The sequence below is a fragment of the Sarcophilus harrisii genome, chromosome 3 (genome assembly GCF_902635505.1).
Source record: "Sarcophilus harrisii chromosome 3, mSarHar1.11, whole genome shotgun sequence".
Lineage (NCBI taxonomy): Eukaryota > Metazoa > Chordata > Mammalia > Dasyuromorphia > Dasyuridae > Sarcophilus > Sarcophilus harrisii.
In genome coordinates this window covers 556,147,923-556,154,823 of record NC_045428.1, presented here as the reverse complement: position 1 = coordinate 556,154,823, position 6,901 = coordinate 556,147,923, and positions in this window count along the sequence as shown.

Below are 6,901 nucleotides of genomic sequence, written 5' to 3'. Positions count from 1 at the left end.
ATCTCTGGCACTCTGGGGAGTCTACCCCTGAAAGTAGTTTCAGACTCTCTGACTAATCACTTCCCTCCCTCCAGGGCTGAATTCTGGTGTCAAACACCGCTCTCAGTCTGTCTCGGGCCTAGAATCTCCCCAAATAGCATCCATGGGATTCATTCAGAAAGATAATCAATGTAATATTGAATTACCTGCCATCTAGGGGAGGGGGTGGGAGAGGGGGAATGGAACACAGGGTTTTGCAAGGGCTAATGTACAGAGTAGATCAGCTATAGATAAGTACCTGCCAGGGTTGTTATAAGGATGGAATGAAATAATATTCATGAAGGGCTTAGTACAGGGCTTAACACCTGTTGATGCTATATTATGTGAGATTTGAACCCAGCTCCTCCGTCCCACAAGCCTGCACTTGTTTGACTACATTGTGCTATTTCTTAGGGAAGATCCCCTCACCCTTTGAGTTTGTATTCACTCTGGATGGAGGAGACTAGCCTCCTTTGGCTTTTCCCCATCTTCAAGGCTGCGGGCTCTGGGGAACAGAGCCCATTGGGACTGGGCGAGAAGGGGTGCAGGAGGATACTGGCCCCAGTTAAGCCACAAATGCATTTCAGCAGGAAGAATTCCTGGAGGAAATCTGGGTTTGGGGAGGGAAGTGGGGGCTGGAGAGGGGCTGAGTGGGACTGACTCTGGGGCTGCCTTGGGGGAGAGGTGGGAGTCCATCAGGACTGGGAAGGGGCAAGGGCCAGACCAGGGTTAGGGGCGTCTCTGAGAGGCAGGACAATGGCAGTCACAACTTCAAGCAGAAAAATGCCTGGTCCTGAGCCCTCATTAACTGAATCCCAAGGTCACTCAGCAGGTTAAGTGCCAGACTCAGGATACCAAGCCAAGCCTCGATTCCAATCCAGTGATTTTTTCCACTGTCCCCCAAGGCAGGCCATGTTGTTCCCCCTTCAGTACTGCCCCTGCCCCTACCCATGAGGCCTTCCATAGCCACAGGGACCTGGTTGGGAAAGTACCCGAGGCACTCCCAACCAGAGACTCACAGGACAGACAGGCAGAGGGGCCAGGAGACTGTAGGGCCAAAAGGATCTGGAAATTGGAATCGGGAAAGAGGGACCTGCAGACTGTGGGATCTGCACCTTCCTCACTCCACCCCCATTCCTCCACAAACCCTAGGGGTTCCTGGAAACAGCCAGGAAACCAAGGGTTCTGATCTGGGGGTAGATTGGAAGGGGAAGAGGGAGATGGTTTCCACAGCAACCAGCTGATAGGGCAGCCTTCTGTGTCACACCCCAAAGGCTGGGGACTGACTGCCTTCCTCCCTTCTTCCCTGGCCCCACCTCTACCAGCATTCCAGGGACTGCCCAGGCCTGCCCAAGCCGGAAAACTGTGGGCCCTCAGCCCTACACCCCCTTCCCTTACATCCCATGGGGTATGGGAAGGAAAGAGACACAGGCCAAAGAAACAGAGCAGTTAGCCCAAAGGCTACCATCCCCAACCCTCTCTGACCTTGGGTCCTCCCTCCCTCCCTCCTTCTCTCCCTCCCTTCTCCTTTCCTCCTTCTTTCCTTCAGGTAAGCTGAGGGACGAGACTTTGCCAGGGATCTCCTCGCTGGGCAAACTCCAGTTCTTAAGGACCTTCTTTGTAGCTGCTGCTGCTGCAGGAAACCATTTCCCCCATTTTCTCACCTGCCTTTGTAACCTTGTTATCAGCTAGGAAGCCCTGGCTAAGGTGGTAACCCTGGAGACACAGGTGCCTGTTACCTGCTGAGCCCTGCCCAGGACAAAGGAGGGGCCATGGGGAGGGAAGGACCCAGCCCAGCTGGCTTTCATCTCTAACTAGGTCTTGATTATTGAAGGAAATAGGGGACAGGGGGACTAGGTTTCAATTCAAACTAGAGACCTACTGGTTAATTCCTTCAATCCAAGAACTTAATTCAATTTTCTTTTTATATCACTGCTTCTCAAAGTTTTTTGAGGGGTTTTTTAGGATTTTTCTCTTCCTCTCCCATCTGCCTCCCTTTATTAAGTTAAGGAACAACTCAGAAATTTGGAATAATACATATACAATAACATATATATAAATATATATACAATAATATATATAATAAAATACATAGCCTTGATCCTAAGTACATGGACTTTGGAACACAGACTATCAGAGCTGGGAGGGACCTTAGGACACAGAATGTCTAAGATAGAGGGTGCCTTAGACCATAAATTGAGGGGCTAATCAGGAGTCTGATCAGTGGAAGGAACTCACTATTTAATTTGATGAGATTTCAGTGCTCTGGCCTTCATTTGGAGACTTCTGCAACATACTCCTCCCTGACTTGTACAAATAAACCTCTAGAAGCACCTTGCTGAGAGGACACCTCCTAGCACTAGAGAGAATGGCTTTTCTGGGGAAGTGTTCATTCAGGAGCTCTAAAAGCAAACTGGCTGACTGTGTCTTCTGGACTCCATCACATTTTACTTCAGGCTTTTTTCTGGGGTATAATAGAGTGGGAGAAGACTTTTTCTTCCACTCTCCCCAACCCCATTCTCCAACAACGGCTGCCTTTGGTTTGGTCCAGGGGCCTGTCCTTGGCTCTGATGGAACTCTTCCAAGCACAAGTGGAAGAGGGATGTTCCCATCCTGGATGGCAACAATCAGAGTACTTATTGATTGGATTACTGCTAAAGGTATATATGCTTACTATGGTCTGAGAGAAGAAATTCTAAGAATGGCATTTTCTGCTCAAAAGGGAGTGAAAGATAGTGAAAGATTTTCTACAAAGGAATTTTTCAGAGTATTTTCTATTATTATATCTTTTTATTTACAAAACATATGAATGGATAAGTTTTCAACACTGACCCTTCAAAACCTTGTGTTCCAAATTTTCCCCTCCTTCCCTCACCCCAGCTGGCAGGTAGTCCAATACATATTAAATATGTTAAAGTTTATATTAAATCCAATATATGTATATATATTTATACAGTTATCTTGCTGCACAAGAAAAATCAGATCTAGAAAGAAAAAAAACCTGAGAAGCAAAACAAAAATGCAAGCAAACAACACCAGAAAGAATGAGAATGCTACATTGTGGTCTACACTCAGTTCCACAGTCCTCTCTCTGGATGTAGATGACTCTCTTCATCACTGAACAATCGAAACTGATTTGAATCATCTCATTGTTGAAAAGAGCCACATCCGTCAGAATTGATCCTCAAGTAGTCTTGTTGTTGTCGTGTACAATGATCTCCTGTTCTGCTCATTTCACTTAGCATCAGTTCATGTCAGTCTCTCTGTATTCATCCTATTGGTCATTTCTTACAGAACAATAATATTCCATAACATTCGTGTACCATAACCATTCTCCAACTGATGGGCATCCACTCCATTTCCAGTTTCTTGCCACAACCAAAAGGGCTGCTACAAATACACATGTGGGTCTCTTTCCCTCCTTGAAGATCTCTTTGGAATATAAGTCCAGTAGTAACACTGCTGGGTCAAGGGAGTATGCACAGTGGAACTTCTTTTTTAATATAGCACAGCTCCTCAAAAATATTTTTGGAGAATTTTAAGATTTTCTCTTCCTTTCCCATCTTTCTCCATCCTTGTTTATTAGGTTAAAGAACAACTCAGAAAACTGGAATAAAAAATATAGAGTGGTATTTGAAATAAAGGCCTCATTTCTAAAATATATAGAAAATTGACTCAAATTTATAAGAATATAAGTCATTCTCAATTGATAAATGGTCAAAGGATATGAACAGACAATTTTCATATGATAAAATCAAAGTCAGCTATAGTCATATTTTAAAAATGCTCTAAATCACTATTGATTAGAGAAATACAAAGTAAAACAACTCTGAGGTAGCACCTCACACTTGTCAGATTGGCTAAGATGACAGGAAAAGATAATGATAAATATTGGAGGGGATGCAGGAAAACTGGGACACTGATACATTGTTGGTGGAACTGTGAATACATCCAGCCATTCTGGAGAGTAATTTGGAACTATATCCAAAGGGCATGTGCATAACTTTGATCCAGCAGTGTTTCTACTGGGTCTGTATCCCAAAGAGATCTTAAGGAAGGAAAGGGACCTGTATGTGCAAAAACATTTGTAGCAGCTCTTTTGTAGTGGCAAGAAATTGGGAACTAAGTGGATGCCCATCAGTTGGGGAATGGCTGAATAAGTTATGGTAAGTGAGTGTTATGGAATATTATTGTTCTGTAAGAAACAATCAGCAGGATGATTTCAGAGAAGCCTGGAGAGACGTTCAGGAACTGATGCTGAGGAAATGAGCAGAACCAGGAATATACTGTATACAACCACAGTAAGATGATAATTGTGTGATAATCAACTATGAAAGACTTTGCTCTCAGTGGCTCAGTGATTCAAGGAAATCCCAATAAACTTTGGATAGAAAATGTCATCTGCATCCAGGAAGAGAACTATGGAGATATGTAAATCAACACATGCTACATTCACTGTTTTTCTGGTTGTTTTTCTCTCGTGGTTTTTCCTTTTTGTTCTGATTTTTTTCTCCCAACATGATTCATAAAGAAATGTGTATTTAAAAAGTTAATGTACATATATAACAAAAAGTAACAATAATAATCTTAAAAGAACATAGAATGTCACAGCAAGAAGGCCTTTAGAACCCAGAATGTCAGAGCTGGGAGGGCCCCTAGAACCCAGGATATCAGAGCTAGGAGGGCCCTTAGAACACAGGATGTCAGAGCTTCCTACATATAGTAGGAAGCAACATGTGCATACCTGCTTGGCCCTAAAAAAAGAAGGCGATTGTCTTGACCCCAAGTTTCAGAGTTGCTAAGTTTGAGAGTTTAGGCCCCAGCCTTGTAGAGAGGGAAGACTCTCAGCAGGGAGCTTCCTGAGAAGGAGGAGCATTGCCAGTGTAACCTCAAAAGCTGAAAAACTAAAGCCACAGCCTGGTTGTGGGGAGAACATGCACCCACCCACAACTGAAAAAAAAAGTATTGACATCTTTTGTTTTATGTAGCCTTTATTTATAGATATAATCTCTCCAACCATCTCAGAAAACATCTAGCCCAACACACACCCACTTTACATAGAGCACAACTGAGGCTGAAAGTGGTTATGTGACTTTCCTTGGAGTCAGAAGCTGGATTTGAACCAGCTCCTCTGACTACAGAAGCCATAGTCTTTCCCCATAGTTACTCCTAGGAGCTACTTAGTCAATAACATGGTCTGATGAGAAGGGCACTGTTCAGCTCTACACAAAGTCTGCTTGCCTTCCGGGTCAACTCTAAACCACAGGATGGTACCCCATATTTTGGGAGGCTAAGCAGGACTCTATGAGAAAGAGGGACTCACTGCAATACCAAAGGGTTGCCTTGACAGAAAGTTCAAATTCATTTCCCTTGTGGGGAAACTGATAGGTTATGTGGGTGCTCTGTGTATTTCTGCATCTATTCATGGGTTCTTGTCTTTTGTCTTCTTGCTTTTCTGTAGGATACAATAAAAGTTGTTCTGTGCATTGGAATACTTCTATAGGCTGTGGGTCCCCCTTTACCCAACTTCGGTGAAATTGTCCATTTGGAAGATTCTTTGAAGTAACTCCAAAGGCAACGACAGAAAAGGAATGATCTTGGGATAAATCCCAAGGAATAGATTCAGTTTATGGGAGTTCCAAGTTTGGGGCCATCCTAGGCCATGGATTCCTATAGAAAGTTAGAACATAGAATGTAGAGCCAGGACCTGGCCTCTTGCTCCTAAGTATACTTCTCTACTCTGTAATTCTAGGGCATCACTTTCCCACTTCTCCCCATCCCCGCCCCCTCTCAGGTGATTCCTCCTAGGCTGATCACACTTAGAGCATTGGGTGAGGTCACTGAGATTTGGCGCTCCATGGGGTATCCATTAATAATAATGGAGTCAACTGGTGAACTCAGGAGAATGACCCCAATCCCCAAACCCAGACCCTGGCGGTCCCCTTATCTGAAATCTCAGGAGAAGATAGAACCTACGACTTTCTGTAGTTGCAGTTGACCTCTAGAGAGCAGTGGTCATCTAGAAGCCCCTAAATAGATGCTAGATGAGCAATGTGACTACTCAAAATAAATCCTGCCTTGGGGTGTATCCACTTACTAAGCCACCCGATCTAGCTGAGAAGGGACCCAGTCTCTTCTGCCCTAGTTCTCCCTCACACTGACGTCTGACTCGATTATCACAGCTGAATATAGCGCCTTCCCTGGGAGGTGTGTGGGTCAGGGTAGGGCGAGGTGGGTTGGCTCTAGCAGGAGGTGTCTGTGGTTAAAGCAAGGACCTGCAGGGAAAGCCAGTCTCCTCTATAATGAATGATAATAATTCGATTCAATAAATATGCACTAGATGTCTACTCTAGCAAGTATTCTAGGAGGTGCTGAGAAATTAGAAAAGACTTCTCTTGGAAGGGCACCCAACTTGAGCCTTGAATGAAGATAAAAGATTCTAAGAGACAGAGCGGAAGGGAAAGTATACTCTGGACAAGACCTACAGTCCATGCAAAGATATGGAGGCAGGAGATATCATGAGAAATCAAGAACAGCAAATCAGCTAGCTGGCTGGAACATAGCAGATGTGAAGGAAGGTAATGTGAAATAAATCTGAAAAGATATAGAAGAGGCAGTTTGTAGGGGAGGGCTACATGACAGGACAAGATATTTATATTTTGTCCTAAAGGAATGGGAACCACTGGAGATTGTTGAGCAGGAGAGTGACAGTGATGTGTGCCTTAGTAATGCTCATTTGGCAGTTAGGCAGAGGTTTATCATTTAAGAGATTATTTGTACCTTGGGAAGAGCAGTCTCAATTGAATGGTGGGGTTCAAAATTGAAGAGTGAGTGATAACGAAATGGAAGTAAGGAGGGAGATTATTTTTTCCCTTAGGAGGTT